The sequence below is a fragment of the Pristiophorus japonicus genome, chromosome 23 (genome assembly GCF_044704955.1).
Source record: "Pristiophorus japonicus isolate sPriJap1 chromosome 23, sPriJap1.hap1, whole genome shotgun sequence".
Classification (NCBI taxonomy): domain Eukaryota; kingdom Metazoa; phylum Chordata; class Chondrichthyes; family Pristiophoridae; genus Pristiophorus; species Pristiophorus japonicus.
In genome coordinates this window covers 48,393,026-48,408,755 of record NC_091999.1, presented here as the reverse complement: position 1 = coordinate 48,408,755, position 15,730 = coordinate 48,393,026, and the positions used below count along the sequence as shown (strand labels likewise).

The window sequence follows — 15,730 nt, the reverse complement described above, 5'->3', positions numbered from 1 at the left end:
CCGTCTGCTGCACAGAGATGGATGACTGAGTTTTTTCTGAGTCACGTTTAAAAAGGCAGCGACACAGTAGTCGTGGCCGAGTGGTTAAGGCGATGGACTAGAAATCCATTGGGTTATCCCGCGCATGTTCGAATCCTGCCGACTACCATTCTCAGCATTTTGCATTCCATTTCACAATTTAACCTGTTCTCTGCCAAACTGATCCTGAGATCGATGGAATGACGTCCCACACGTTTCAACACTGACATTTTTTTCTCATTTTTATTAATCTGCAATATTCACGATACATCCGTTTCAAAAATCGCAAACATCAGTCAAAGTTGCGACAGTGATTCAGCCTGTCTATCCCTCGAGATGACGAAGGCATCTGTGCATGCCCATTGGTGCGTGCACATTTTTGGTTATGTGTGTGCGTGTCTCTGTGTCTGTCTATCTCTATATATGCCTCTGTGTATGTGCAACTGTCTGTGGAAATCATCACCATGAATTTGGTATGTCCTGGAACTTATAAAACAGACTTGGGGGAAATAATAAGGTTGTGAACTTTTGTATCGGCTTTGGTTCAGTGGCAGCACTCTCGACTGAATCGGGAGTTTGTGTGTTCAACTCGCACTTCTGAGACTTGAGCATTATCATCTTGGCTAACACTCAAGTGCAGCACTTGGGGAATTTTGCAAAGTTGAAGCTGTTGACTTTCGGCTGAAATGTTAAATTGAAGCTCCGTCTGCACCCTCGGGTGGATATGAAAGTTCCCAGTGCATTACTCGAAAAAGAATAGGAGAGTTGCCCCCGTCTCAATATCACTAAAAATGTTCGTAAATGCTCACTGAAAGCCGATGTGTATGTGTTTGTATGTGGGGTTGGTGTTGAAGCCCAGATTCTCACAGAGACAGAATGCAGGTTCTCACAGGACCAGGATAGCCGAGTGGTTGAGGCGTTGGCCTTGAATTTTAATGGTTTTTTACCGCGTGGGTTCGTACCCCACTCCCTCCTGCTATCTCTTTAATTTAACATGGATTTCCTCCCATTCTGATCAGTGAGACCGGATTTTCATCGGTTGAATCAGCAATTTTCTGTAACAATGTGACACTCTGAACCGATAATGAAATGAAATTGTGAAATGCATCTGCGTCGCTCGGTCTCTACCTCTCTCTCTCTCTTCAGAGAGTTGTGTACGTGTTTGTGTGTTTGAGTCTTTGTCTCTCTCAGTCTGACTCACTCTGTCAGTCCCTGTTTCTCTGTTTGTCTCTTTCTCTCAATCTGTCTCTTTCTCACGGTGCCACGTCTGTTCCAATGGGATTCTCTCAGACTCTTTGTCTAACTGGCTCTCTCTTTCCCATCATTTCGGTCTGTCCATGTCTTTGCATGTCTCTGTGAGTCCCTGCCTGTAAGCTGAGAAGTATTTCCATCATTTTCTGTTTTTGTCTCTATCGCTCACTCTCCATCTGTCTCGCTTATTGTAACTGTCTTTATCATTATCTTTCTATCACTCTTTCCCTCTCTCTCTTAATAGATCACACACACACATCTCTGTATTTGTATATGTTTGAATCTTTTTCTCACTCAGTCTGCCTCTCCTTCTCAGTCTCACACTTGCTGTCTCTCGTTGTCTCTATCTCGCTGTCTGTCTTTCCCTGTTTGTCGGTTTGTCTCTGTCTCTCAATGTGTCTGTCGACTTCTCATGGTGTCCAGTTCTGTTCACAGTGGCTCGATTACTGCTCTGGCAGAACTGGTACACGTCAGTTCCTCGTTTGTATAGAGGTGAGTATCCCCGCCTGTCACGCGGGAGACCGGGGTTCAATTCCACGACGGGGAGGCAGTTGTTTCAAAATACAGAATTTTACTTCTGTTTCTTGGAAGAGATTCATGTTAAAAAGTTCCAGAGCAATATCGAACTGTAAAAATACAGATAGAGGAGATTGCCTCGTCCAGATTTTTAGCAAACGGAGAATTTTTCAGGCGTCTTTGGCCGTCTGCTGCACAGAGATGGATGACTGAGTTTTTTCTGAGTCACGTTTAAAAAGGCAGCGACACAGTAGTCGTGGCCGAGTGGTTTAGGCGATGGACTAAGAATCCATTGGGTTATCCCGCGCATGTTCGAATCCTGCCGACTACCATTCTCAGCATTTTGCATTCCATTTCACAATTTAACCTGTTCTCTGCCAAACTGATCCTGAGATCGATGGAATAACGTCCCACACCTTTCAACACTGACATTTTTTTCTCATTTTTATTAATCTGCAATATTCACGATACATCCGTTTCAAAAATCGCAAACATCAGTCAAAGTTGCGACAGTGATTCAGCCTGTCTATCCCTCGAGATGACGAAGGCATCTGTGCATGCCCATTGGTGCGTGCACATTTTTGGTTATGTGTGTGCGTGTCTCTGTGTCTGTCTATCTCTATATATGCCTCTGTGTATGTGCAACTGTCTGTGGAAATCATCACCATGAATTTGGTATGTCCTGGAACTTATAAAACAGACTTGGGGGAAATAATAAGGTTGTGAACTTTTGTATCGGCTTTGGTTCAGTGGCAGCACTCTCGACTGAATCGGGAGTTTGTGTGTTCAACTCGCACTTCTGAGACTTGAGCATATCATCTTGGCTAACACTCAAGTGCAGCACTTGGGGAATTTTGCAAAGTTGAAGCTGTTGACTTTCGGATGAAATGTTCAATTGAAGCTCCGTCTGTACCCTCGGGTGGATATGAAAGTTCCCAGTGCATTACTCGAAAAAGAATAGGAGAGTTGCCCCCGTCTCAATATCACTAAAAATGTTCGTAAATGCTCACTGAAAGCCGATGTGCATGTGTTTGTATGTGGGGTTGGTGTTGAAGCCCAGATTCTCACAGAGACAGAATGCAGGTTCTCACAGGACCAGGATAGCCGAGTGGTTGAGGCGTTGGCCTTGAATTTTAATGGTTTTTTACCGCGTGGGTTCGTACCCCACTCCTGGTATCTCTTTAATTTAACACGGATTTCCTCCCATTCTGATCAGTGAGACCGGATTTTCATCGGTTGAATCAGCAATTTTCTGTAACAATGTGACACTCTGAACCGATAATGAAATGAAATTGTGAAATGCATCTGCGTCGCTCGGTCTCTACCTCTCTCTCTCTCTTCAGAGAGTTGTGTACGTGTTTGTGTGTTTGAGTCTTTGTCTCTCTCAGTCTGACTCACTCAGTCTGTCCCAGTTTCTCTGTTTGTCTCTGTCTCTCAATCTGTCTCTTTCTCACGGTGCCACGTCTGTTCCAATGGGATTCTCTCAGACTCTTTATCTGACTGGCTCTCTCTTTCCCATCATTTCGGTCTGTCCATGTCTTTGCATGTCTCTGTGAGTCCCTGCCTGTAAGCTGAGAAGTATTTCCATCATTTTCTGTTTTTGTCTCTATCGGTCACTCTCCATCTGTCTCGCTCCTTGTAACTGTCTTTATCATTATCTTTCTATCACTCTTTCCCTCTCTCTCTTAATAGATCACACACACACATCTCTGTATTTGTATATGTTTGAGTCTTTTTCTCACTCAGTCTGCCTCTCCTTCTCAGTCTCACACTTTCTGTCTCTCGTTGTCTCTATCTCGCTGTCTGTCTCTCCCTGTTTGTCGGTTTGTCTCTGTCTCTCAATGTGTCTGTCGACTTCTCATGGTGTCCAGTTCTGTTCACAGTGGCTCGATTCCTGCTCTGCCAGAATTGGTACACGTCAGTTCCTCGTTAGTATAGTGGTGAGTATCGCTGCCTGTCACGCGGGAGACTGGGGTTCAATTCCCCAAGGGTGAGGCAGTTGTTTCAAATTGTAGAATTTTACTTCTGTTTCTTGGAAGAGATTCATATTAAAAAGTTCCAGAGCAATATCGAACTGTAAAAATACAGGTCGAGGGGATTGCCTCGTCCAGATTTTTTGCAAACGGAGAATTTTTCAGGAGTCTTTGGCCGTCTGCTGCACAGAGATGGATGACTGAGTTTTTTCTGTGTAACGTTTAAAAAGGCAGCGACGCAGTAGTCGTGGCCGAGTGGTTAAGCGATGGACTAAAAATCCATTGTGTTATCACGCGCAGGTTCGAATCCAGCCGACTACGATTCTCAGCATTTTTCATTCCATTTCACAATTTAACCGGTTCTCTGCCAAACAAATCCTGAGATAGATGGAATAACGTCCCACAGCTTTCAACACTGACATTTTTTTCTCATTTTTATTAATCTGCAATATTCAAGATACATCCGTTTCAAAAATCGAAAACATCAGTCAAAGATGCGACAGTGATTCAGCCTGTCTATCCCTCGAGATGTCTGAGGCATCTGTGCATGCCCGTTGGTGCGTGTAAATTTTTGGTTTTGTGTGTGTGTGTGTCTGTGTCTGTCTATCTCTATATATGTCTCTGTGTATGTGCAACTGTCTGTGGAAATCATCACCATGAATTTGGTATGTCCTGGAACTTATAAAACAGACTTGGGGGAAATAATAAGTTTGTGAGCTTTTGTATCGGCTTTGGTTCAGTGGCAGCATTCTCGATTGAATCGGGAGTTTGTGTGTTCAAGTCGCACTTCTGAGACTTGAGCATTATCATCTTGGCTGACACTCAAGTGCAGCACTTGGGGAATTTTGCAATGTTGAAGCTGTTGACTTTCTGATGAAATGTTAAATTGAAGCTCCGTCTGCACCCTCGGGTGGATATGAAAGTTCCCAGTGCATTACTCGAAAAAGAATAGGAGAGTTGCCCCCGTCTCAATATCACGAAAAAATGTTCGTAAATGCTCACTGAAAGCCGATGTGTCTGTGTTTGTATGTGGGGTTGGCGTTGAAGCCCAGATTCTCACAGGGACAGAATGCAGGTTTTCACCGGACCAGGATAGCCGAGTGGTTGAGGCGTTGGCCTAGAATTTTAATGTTTTTTTCCCATGTGGGTTCGGACCCCGCTCCTGGTATCTCGTTGATTTAACACGGATTTCCTCCCATTCTGATCAGTGAGACCGGATTTTCATCGGTTGAATCAGCAATTTTCTGTAACAATGTGACACTCTGAACCGATAATGAAATGAAATTGTGAAATATATCTGCGTCGCTCGGTCTCTCCCTCTCTTCAGAGAGTTGTGTATGTTTTTGTATGTTTGAGTCTTTGTCTCTCTCAGTCTGACTCACTCTCTCTGTCCCTGTTTCTCTGTTTGTCTCTGTCTCTCAATCTGTCTCTTTCTCACGGTGCCACGTCTGTTCCAATGGGATTCTCTCAGACTCTTTGTCTGACTGGCTCTCTCTTTCCCATCATTTCGGTCTGTCAATGTCTTTGCCTGTCTCTGTGAGTCCCTGCCTGTAAGCTGAGAAGTATTTCCAGCATTTTCTGTTTTAGTCTCTATCGCTCTCTCTCCATCTGTCTCTCTCCTTGTAACTGTCTTTATCATCGTCTTTCTGTCACTCTTTCCCTCTCTCTCTCTTAATAGATCACACACACACATCTCTGTATATGTATATGTTTGAGTCTTTTTCTCACTCAGTCTGCCTCTCCTTCTCAGTCTCACACTTTCTGTCTCTCGTTGTCTCTATCTCGCTGTCTGTCTCTCCCTGTTTGTCGGTTTGTCTCTGTCTCTCAATGTGTCTGTCAACTTCTCATGGTGCCCAGTTCTGTTCACAGTGGCTCGATTACTGCTCTGACAGAATTGGTACATGTCAGTTCCTCGTTAGTATAGTGGTGAGTATCCACCCCTGTCAGGCGGGAAACCGGGGTTCAATTCCCCGACGGAGAGGGAGTTATTTCATATCGTAGAATTTTACTTCTGTTTCTTGGAAGAGATTCATGTTAAAAAGTTCCAGATCAATATCGAACTGTAAAAATACAGGTAGAGGAGATTGCCTCGTCCAGATTTTTAGCAAACGGAGAATTTTTCAGGAGTCTTTGGCCGTCTGCTGCACAGAGATGGATGACTGAGTTTTTTCTGAGTGACGTTAAAAAAGGCAGCAACACAGTAGTCGTGGCCGAGTGGTTAAGGCGATGGACTAGAAATCCATTGGGTTATCCCGCGTAGGTGCGAATCCTGCCGACTACGATTCTCAGCATTTTTCATTCCATTTCACAATTTAACCGGTTCTCTGCCAAACAAATCCTGAGATAGATGGAATAACGTCCCACAGCTTTCAACACTGACATTTTTTTCTCATTTTTATTAATCTGCAATATTCACGATACATCCGTTTCAAAAATCGAAAACATCAGTCAAAGTTGCGACAGCGATTCAGCCTGTCTATCCCTCGAGATGTCTGAGGCATCTGTGCATGCCCGTTGGTGCGTGTAAATTTTTGGTTTTGTGTGTGTGTGTCTCTGTGTCTGTCTATCTCTATATATGTCTCTGTGTATGTGCAACTGTCTGTGGAAATCATCACCATGAATTTGGTATGTCCTGGAACTTATAAAACAGACTTGGGGGAAATAATAAGGTTGTGAACTTTTGTATCGGCTTTGGTTCAGTGGCAGCATTCTCGACTGAATCGGGAGTTTGTATGTTCAAGTCGCACTTCTGAGACTTGAGCATTATCATCTTGGCTAACACTCAAGTGCAGCACTTGGGGAATTTTGCAATGTTGAAGCTGTTGACTTTCGGATGAAATGTTAAATTGAAGCTCCGTCTGCACCCTCGGGTGGATATGAAAGTTCCCAGTGAAGCTCCGTCTGCACCCTCGGGTGGATATGAAAGTTCCCAGTGCATTACTCGAAAAAGAATAGGAGAGTTGCCCCCGTCTCAATATCACTAAAAATGTTCGTAAATGCTCACTGAAAGCCGATGTGCCTGTGTTTGGATGTGGGGTTGGCGTTGGAGCCCAGACTCTCACAGAGACAGAATGCAGGTTTTCACAGGACCAGGATAGCCGAGTGGTTGAGGCGTTGGCCTTGAATTTTAATGGTTTTTTTCCCACGTGGGTTCGGACCCCGCTCCTGGTATCTCGTTAATTTAACACGGATTTCCTCCCATTCTGATCAGTGAGACCGGATTTTCATCGGTTGAATCAGCAATTTTCTGCAACAATGTGACACTCTGAACCGATAATGAAATGAAATTGTGAAATGCATCTGCGTCGCTCGGTCTCTACCGCTCTCTCTCTCTTCAGAGAGTTGTGTATTTGTTTGTGTGTTTGAGTCTTTGTCTCTCTCAGTCTGACTCACTCTGTCTGTCCCTGTTTCTCTGTTTGTCTCTTTCTCTCAATCTGTCTCTTTCTCACGGTGCCACGTCTGTTCCAATGGGATTCTCTCAGACTCTTTGTCTGACTGGCTCTCTCTTTCCCATCATTTCGGTCTGTCCATGTCTTTGCCTGTCTCTGTGAGTCCCTGCCTGTAAGCTGAGAAATATTTCCATCATTTTCTGTTTTAGTCTCTATCGCTCTCTCTCCATCTGTCTCGCTCCTTGTAACTGTCTTTATCATTATCTTTCTATCACTCTTTCCCTCTCTCTCTTAATAGATCACACACACACATCTCTGTATATGTATATGTTTGAGTCTTTTTCTCACTCAGTCTGCCTCTCCTTCTCAGTCTCACACTTTCTGTCTCTCGTTGTCTCTATCTCGCTGTCTGTCTCTCCCTGTTTGTCGGTTTGTCTCTGTCTCTCAATGTGTCTGTCGACTTCTCATGGTGCCCAGTTCTGTTCACAGTGGCTCGATTACTGCTCTGACAGAATTGGTACATGTCAGTTCCTCGTTAGTATAGTGGTGAGTATCCACCCCTGTCAGGCGGGAAACCGGTGTTCAATTCCCCGACGGAGAGGCAGTTATTTCAAATCGTAGAATTTTACTTCTGTTTCTTGGAAGAGATTCATGTTAAAAAGTTCCAGATCAATATCGAACTGTAAAAATACAGGTAGAGGAGATTGCCTCGTCCAGATTTTTAGCAAACGGAGAATTTTTCAGGAGTCTTTGGCCGTCTGCTGCACAGAGATGGATGACTGAGTTTTTTCTGAGTGACGTTAAAAAAGGTAGCAACACAGTAGTCGTGGCCGAGTGGTTAAGGCGATGGACTAGAAATCCATTGGGTTATCCCGCGTAGGTTCGAATCCTGCCGACTACGATTCTCAGCATTTTTCATTCCATTTCACAATTTAACCGGTTCTCTGCCAAACAAATCCTGAGATAGATGGAATAACGTCCCACAGCTTTCAACACTGACATTTTTTTCTCATTTTTATTAATCTGCAATATTCACGATACATCCGTTTCAAAAATCGCAAGCAACAGTCAAAGTTGTGACAGTGATTCAGCCTGTCTATCCCTCGAGATGACGAAGGCATCTGTGCATGCCCGTTGGTGCGTGCAAATTTTTGCTTTTGTGTGTGTCTCTGTGTCTGTCTATCTCTATATATGTCTCTGTGTATGTGCAACTGTCTGTGGAAATCATCACCATGAATTTGGTATGTCCTGGAACTTATAAAACAGACTTGGGGCAAATTATAAGGTTGTGAACTTTTGTATCGGCTTTGTTTCAGTGGCAGCATTCTCGACTGAATCGGGAGTTTGTGTGTTCAAGTCGCACTTCTGAGACTTGAGCATATCATCTTGGCTAACACTCAAGTGCAGCACTTGGGGAATTTTGCATTGTTGAAGCTGTTGACTTTCGGATGAAATGTTAAATTGAAGCTCCGTCTGCACCCTCGGGTGGATATGAAAGTTCCCAGTGCATTACTCGAAAAAGAATAGGAGAGTTGCCCCCGTCTCAATATCACTGAACATGTTCGTAAATGCTCACTGAAAGCCGATGTGTATGTGTTTGTATGTGGGGTTGGGGTTGAAGCCCAGATCCTCACAGAGACAGAATGTAGGCTTGCACAGGACCAGGATAGCCGAGTGGTTGAGGCGTTGACCTTGAATTTTAATGTTTTTTTTCCCACGTGGTTTCGTACCCCGCTCCTGGTATCTCGTTAATTTAACACGGATTTCCTCCCATTCTGATCAGTGAGACCGGATTTTCATCGGTTGAATCAGCAATTTTCTGTAACAATGTGACACTCTGAACCGATAATAAAATGAAATTGTGAAATGCATCTGCGTCGCTCGGTCTCTACCTCTCTCCCTCTCTTCAGAGAGTTGTGTATGTGTTTGTGTGTTTGAGTCTTTGTCTCTCAGTCTGACTCACTCTGTCTCTCCCTGTTTCTCTGTTTGTCTCTTTCTCTCAATCTGTCTCTTTCTCACGGTGCCACGTCTGTTCCAATGGGATTCTCTCAGACTCTTTGTCTGACTGGCTCTCTCTTTCCCATCATTTCGGTCTGTCCATGTCTTTGCCTGTCTCTGTGAGTCCCTGCCTGTAAGCTGAGAAGTATTTCCATCATTTTCTGTTTTTGTCTCTATCGCTCTCTCTCCATCTGTCTCTCTCCTTGTAACTGTCTTTATCATTGTCTTTCTATCACTCTTTCTCTCTCTCTCTCTTAATAGATCACACACACACATCTCTGTATATATATATGTTTGAGTCTTTTTCTCACTCAGTCTGCCTCTCCTTCTCAGTCTCACACTTTCTGTCTCTCGTTGTCTCTATCTCGCTGTCTGTCTCTCCCTGTTTGTCGGTTTGTCTCTGTCTCTCAATGTGTCTGTCGACTTCTCATGGTGTCCAGTTCTGTTCACAGTGGCTCGATTTCTGCTGTGACAGAATTGGTACACGTCAGTTCTTCGTGAGCAGTGGTGAGTATCCCCGCCAGTCTCGCTGGAGACTGGGGTTCAATTCCCCGACGGGGAGCCAGTTGTTTCAAATCGTCGAATTTTACTTCTGTTTCTTGGAAGAGATTCATATTAAAAAGTTCCAGAGCAATATGGAACTATAAAAATACAGGTGGAGGAGATTGCCTCGTCCAGATTTTTAGCAAACGGAGAATTTTTCATGAGTCTTTGGCCGTCTGCTGCACAGAGATGGATGACTGAGTTTTTTATGAGTAACGTTTAAAAAGGCAGCGACACAGTAGTCGTGGCCGAGTGGTTAAGGCGATGGACTAGAAATCCATTGGGTTATCCCGCGCAGGTTCGAATCCTGCCGACTACGATTCTCAGCATTTTTCATTCCATTTCACAATTTAACCGCTTCACTGCCAAACTGATCCTGAGATAGATGGAATAATGTCCCACACCTTTCAACACTGACATTTTTTTCTCATTTTTATTAACCTGCAATATTCGCAATACTTCCGGATAAGAAAATGGAAAAATCAGTCAAAGTTGCGACAGTGATTCAGCATGTCTATCCCTCGAGATGTCTAAGGCATCTGTGCATGCCCGTTGGTGCGTGTAAATTTTTAGTTATGTATGTGTGTGTATCTCTTTGTGTTTCTATCTCTATATCTGTCTCTGTGTATGTGCAACTGTCTGTGCAAATCATCACCATGAATTTGGCAAGTCCTGGAACTTATAAAAAAGACTTAGGGAAAATAATACGGTTGTGATCTTTTGTATCGGCATTGGTTCAGTGGCAGCATTCTCGACTGAATCTGGAGTTTGTGTGTTCATGTCGCACTCCTGAGACTTGAGCATATAATCTTGGCTAACACTCGAGTGCACCAATTGGGGAATTTTGCATTGTTGAAGCTTTCACTTTCGGATTAAATGTTAAAGTGAAGCTCCGTCTGTACCCTCGGGTGGATATGAAAAGTCCCAGAGCATTATTCGAAAAATAATAGGAGAGTTGCCCCCATGTCAATATTGCTAAAAATGTTCGTAAATGCTCACTGAAAGCTGATATGTCTGTTTTTTATATGTGGGGTTGGGGTTGAAGCCCAGTTTCTCACAGAGACAGAATCGAGGTTCTCACAGAAACGGGATAGCCGAGTGGTTAAGGTGTAGGCCTTAAAATTCAATTGGTTTTTTTCCCGCGTGGGTTCGTACCCCACTCATGTTATCTCTTCAATTTAACGCGTATGTCCTCCCATTCTGATCAGTGTACCGGATTTTCATCCGTTGAATCAGCAATTTTCTGCAACGATGTGACACTCTGAACCGATAATGCAATGAAATTGTGAAATGTATCTGTGTCGCTCGGTCTCTGCCTTTCTCTCTCTCTTCAGATAGATTTGTATGCTTGATCCTTTGTCTCTCTCAGTCTGACTCACTCTGTCTGTCCCTGTTTCTCTGTTTGTCTCTGTCTCTCAATCTGTCTCTTTGTCACGGTGCCCACGTCTGTTCCAATGGGATTCTCTCAGACTCTTTGTCTGACTGGCTCTCTCTTTCCCATCATTTCGGTCTGTCCATGTCTTTGCCTGTCTCTTTTAGTCCAGCCTTTAACATAAGTATTTCCATCATTTTCTGTTTTAGTCTCTATCTCTCTCTCTCTGTCTGTTCCTCTCCTTGTCACTGTCTTTATCATTTTCTTTCTCTCACTCTTACCCTCTCTCTCTTAATAGATCACACATACACACATCTCTGTATATGTATGCGTTTGTGTCTTTTTCTCACTAAGTCTGCCTCTCCTTCTCAGTCTTACTCTTTCTGAATCTTGTTGTCTCTAACTCGCTGTCTGTCTCTCCCTGCTTGTCGGTTTGTCTCTGTCTCTCAATGTGTCTGTCGACTTCTCCTGGTGTCCAGTTCTGTGCACTGCTCGATTCCTGCTCTGACAGTGCTGCTACCTGTAGGTTCCTCGTTAGTACAGTGGTGAGTATCCCCGCTTGTCACGCGGGAGACTGGGTTTCAATTCACCGACTGGAAGCCAGGTGTTTCAAAATGTAGAATTTTACTTCTGTTTCTTGGTAGAGATTCATATTAAAAAGTTCCAGAGCCATATAGAACTGGAAAAATACACATAGAGGAGATTGCCTCTTCCAGATTTTTAGTAAACGGAGACTTTTACAGGATTCTTTGGCCGTCTGCTGCAAGGAGATGGATGACTGAGTTTTTTCTGATTAACGTTTAAGAAGACAGAGTTGCATTCGAAGTGGCCGAGTGGTTAAGACGATGGATTAAAAATCCATTGGGTTTTCCCTGCGTAGTTTTGAAGCCTGTCCACTACGATTCTCGGCATTTTTTCATTCCATTTCACAATTTAACCAGAACTTTGCAAAACTGATCCTGAGATAGATGGTATAACGTCCCACACCTTTCAACACTGACATTTTTTTCTCATTTTTATTCATCTGCAATATTTACGATAAATACGGATAGGAAACCACAAAAATCAGTCAAAGTTGCGTCAGTGAGTCAGCCTGTCTATCCCTTTATCTGTTGAAGGCATCTGTGTAGGTCCGTTGGTGCGTGTAAATTTATGGTTATGTATGTGGGTGTGTCTCTGTGTCTGTCGATCTGTATATATGTCTCTGTGTATGTGCAACTGTCTGTGGAAATCATCACCATGAATTTGGTATGTCCTGGAAATTATAAAAAAGACTTGGGGAAAATAAGACGGTTGTGGACGTTTGTATCGGCTTTGGTTCAGTGGCAGCATTCTCGACTGAGTCAGGAGTTTGTGTGTTCAAGTCGCACTCCTGAGACTTGAGCATATCATCTTGGCTAACACTCAAGTGCCTCAATTGGGGAATTTTGCAATGTTGAAGCTGTTGACTTTCGGATGAAATGTTAAATTGAAGCTGAGTCTGTACCCTCGGGTGTATGTGAAAGGTCCCAGAGCCTTACTCGAAAAAGAATAGGAGAGTTTCCCCCGTGTCAATATTACTAAAAATGTTCGTAAATGCTCACTGAAAGCCTCCATGTATGTGTGTCTGTGGGGGTGGGGTTGAAGCCCAGTTTCTCATAGAGACAGAATCCATATTCTGACAAGACCAGGATGGCCGAGTGGTTAAGGCGTTGGCCTTAAAATTAAATGGGATGATTCCCACGTGTTCTCGTAGCTGACTCCTGGTACTTCATTAATTTAACACCGATTTCCTCCCATTCTCATCAGTAATACCCGACTTTTATCTGTTGAATGTGCAACTCTGTGACACTCTGAGCCGATAATGAAATGAAATTGTGAAATGTATCGGTGTCGCTCGGTCTCTGCCTGTCTCTTTCTTTAGAGAGGTGTGTTTGTGTTTGTGTGTTTTTCACTCTCAGTCTGACTCACTCTGTCTGTTCCTGTGTCTCTGTCTCTTTCCCACGGTGTCCAGTTCTGTTCCAATGGGATTCTCTTAGACTCTTTGTCAGACTGGCTCTCTCTTTGCCATCATTTCTGTCTGTCCATGTCTTTGCCTGCCTCTGTTAGTTCCTGTCTCTAACCTGCTGAGTATTTCCAGCATTAGTGTTTCTATCTCTGACACTTTCTATCTGTCGCTCTCTCTCTCCTTGTCACTGTCTTTATTACTCTCTTTCTCTCACTCTTTCCCTCTCTCTTTATAGATCACACACACACATCTCTGTATATGTGTGTGTTTGAGTCTTTTTCTCACTCAGTCTGCCTCTCCTTCTCAGTCTCACACTTTCTGTCTCTCATTGTCTCTATCTCGTTGTCAGTCTCTCCCTGATTGTCGGTTTGTCTCTGTCTCGCAATGTGTCTGTCGTCTTCTCATCGTGTCCAGTTCCATTCACAGCTCGCTTCCTGCTCTGATAGAACTCATGCTCGTTAGTATAGTGGTGAGTATCCCCGCCTGTTCCGCCGGAGACCGTGGTTCTACTTCCCGACGCTGTGGCAGCATTTGCAAAATGCAGTATTTTACTTGTTTCTTGGTGTTGATTCATATTAAAAAGTTCCAGAGCAATATAGAACAGTACAAATACAGGAAGAGGAGATTGCCTGTTCCAGATTTTTAGCAAACAGAGACTTTTTCTGGATTCTGTGGCCGTCTGCTGCACAGAGATGGATGACTGAGTTTTATCTGAGTAACATTGAATGATGCAGCGAGCCAGTAGTCGTGGCCGAGTGTGTAAGACAATGGACAAAAAATCCATCGGGGTTTCTCTGCGCAGGTTTGAACTCTGCCGACTATGTTTCTCAGCATATTTCATTCTGTTTCACAATTTAACCACGTTACTGCAAAACTGATTCTGAGATAGATAGAGCAACGTCCCACATCTTTCGATGCAGCCGCTGTTTTCTTTCTACATTAATCTGCAGTATTCACGATACATACGGATAGAAAAACGCAAAAACCAGCCAAAGTAGCGACAGTCACACTGCCTGTCTATCCATCTATTTGTCTAAGGCAACCTGTGTATATCTTGATCTGGGTGTCATGGTACATCAGTCATTGAAAGTTGGCATGTAGGTGCAGCAGGCGGTGAAGAAAACAAATGGCATGTTCGCCTTCATAGCTAGGGGATTTGAGTATGGGAGCAGGAAGATATTACTGCAGTTGTACAGGGCCTTGGTGAGGTCACACCTGGAATATTGTGTTCAGTTTTGGTCCCCGAATCTGAGGAAGGACTTCCTTGCTATTGAGGGAGTACAGCGAAGGTTCACCAGCATGATTCCCGGGATGGCAGGATGGACATTTGAGGAGAGACTGGCTCAACTGAGCTGGTATCCACTGGAGTTTAGAAGAATGAAAGGGGATCTCACAGAAACATATAAAATTCTGACGAGATTGGAGGCTGGAAGAATGTTCCCATTGCTGGGGAGTTTGAGACCAAGGATTACAGTCTAAAAATAAGGGGTAAGCCATTTATGACCGAGATGAGGAGAAACTTCTTCACTCAGAGAGTGGTTAACCTGTGAAATTTTCTACCGCAGAAAGTCGTTGAGGCCAGTTCATTCGATATATTCAAAAGGGAGTTAGATATGGCCCTTTTGGCTAAAGAGATCAAGGGGTATGGAGAGAAAGCAGGAAAGGGGTACTGAGGTTGAATGATGAGCCATGATCTTATTGAATGGTGGTGCAGGCTCGAAGGGCCGAATGGCATATTCCTGCAACTAATTTCTATGTTTCTATATTGATGCATGTATATTTTTTTTATTGTGTGTGCGTGTGTCTGTGTATGTCTATATGTATGTATGTCTCTGTGTATGTGCAACTGTCTGTGGAAATCATCACCATGAATTTGGTACATCCCGGAACTTTTAAAACACTTGGGGAAAATAATACTGCTGTGATCTTTGGTATCGGTTTTGGTTCAGTGGCTACATTCTCGACTGAATCAGGAGGTTGTGTGTGTGAGTCCCACTCCTGAGACTTGAACACATCATCTTGGATGACACTCAAATGCAGTATTTGGGGAATTTTGCATTGTTGAAGCTGTTGACCATCGGCTGAAATTTTAAATTGAAGCTCCATTTGCACCCTCGGGTGGATGTGAAAGTTCCCAGAGCCTTAGTCGAAAAAGAATAGGAGAGTTGCGCCCGTGTCAATATTACGAAAAATGCTCCCTGAAATCCTCTGTGTCTGTGTGTCTGTGGGGATGGAGCTGAAGCCCAGATTCTCAGAGGCAGAGTCCAACCATTGACAGGATCAGGACCAGGATGACCGAGTTGTAAAGGCGTTACATTTAAGATGTAATGGGTTGTATACTCGCGTGGGTTCAAACCCCACTCCTGGTGATTCCTTAATTAAACAGAGATTTTTCCCATCCTGCCGAGTGATACCCGATTTTCATCTGCTGAATCACCAATTTTCTGCAACGATGTGACATTCTGAGCCGACGATGAAATGAAATTGTGAAATGTATCTGTGTTACTCGGTCTCTGTCTCTTTCTCTCTTTAGAGAGCTGTGAATGTGTTTGAGTCATTGTCTCTCTCAGTCTGCCTCTCTCTGACACACTCTCTCTGTCCCTGTTTCTCTGTTTGTCCCTGTCTCTCAATCTGTCTCTTTCTCACGGTGTCTCGTTCTGTTGCAATGGGATTCTCTCAGACT

The 15,730-nt window shown here is 43.8% G+C and overlaps 5 non-coding genes across 5 annotated transcripts; all 5 read left to right on the top strand.

Annotated features, from left to right (window-relative positions):
* Positions 1 to 2,035: 2,035 nt before the first annotated feature.
* Positions 2,036 to 2,116, top strand: trnal-aag (transfer RNA leucine (anticodon AAG)). Its single transcript has one exon. It is a non-coding gene; the product is annotated as a tRNA-Leu (tRNA).
* A 1,883-nt stretch (positions 2,117 to 3,999) lies between these two features.
* Positions 4,000 to 4,079, top strand: trnaf-aaa (transfer RNA phenylalanine (anticodon AAA)). Its single transcript has one exon. It is a non-coding gene; the product is annotated as a tRNA-Phe (tRNA).
* Positions 4,080 to 7,967: 3,888 nt separating this feature from the next.
* trnas-aga (transfer RNA serine (anticodon AGA)) lies at positions 7,968 to 8,048 on the top strand. The gene has a single exon. It is a non-coding gene; the product is annotated as a tRNA-Ser (tRNA).
* Positions 8,049 to 9,926: 1,878 nt separating this feature from the next.
* On the top strand, positions 9,927 to 10,007 carry trnas-aga (transfer RNA serine (anticodon AGA)). Its single transcript has one exon. It is a non-coding gene; the product is annotated as a tRNA-Ser (tRNA).
* Positions 10,008 to 15,332: 5,325 nt separating this feature from the next.
* Positions 15,333 to 15,416, top strand: trnal-uaa (transfer RNA leucine (anticodon UAA)). Its single transcript has one exon. It is a non-coding gene; the product is annotated as a tRNA-Leu (tRNA).
* The last annotated feature ends 314 nt before the right edge of the window (positions 15,417 to 15,730 follow it).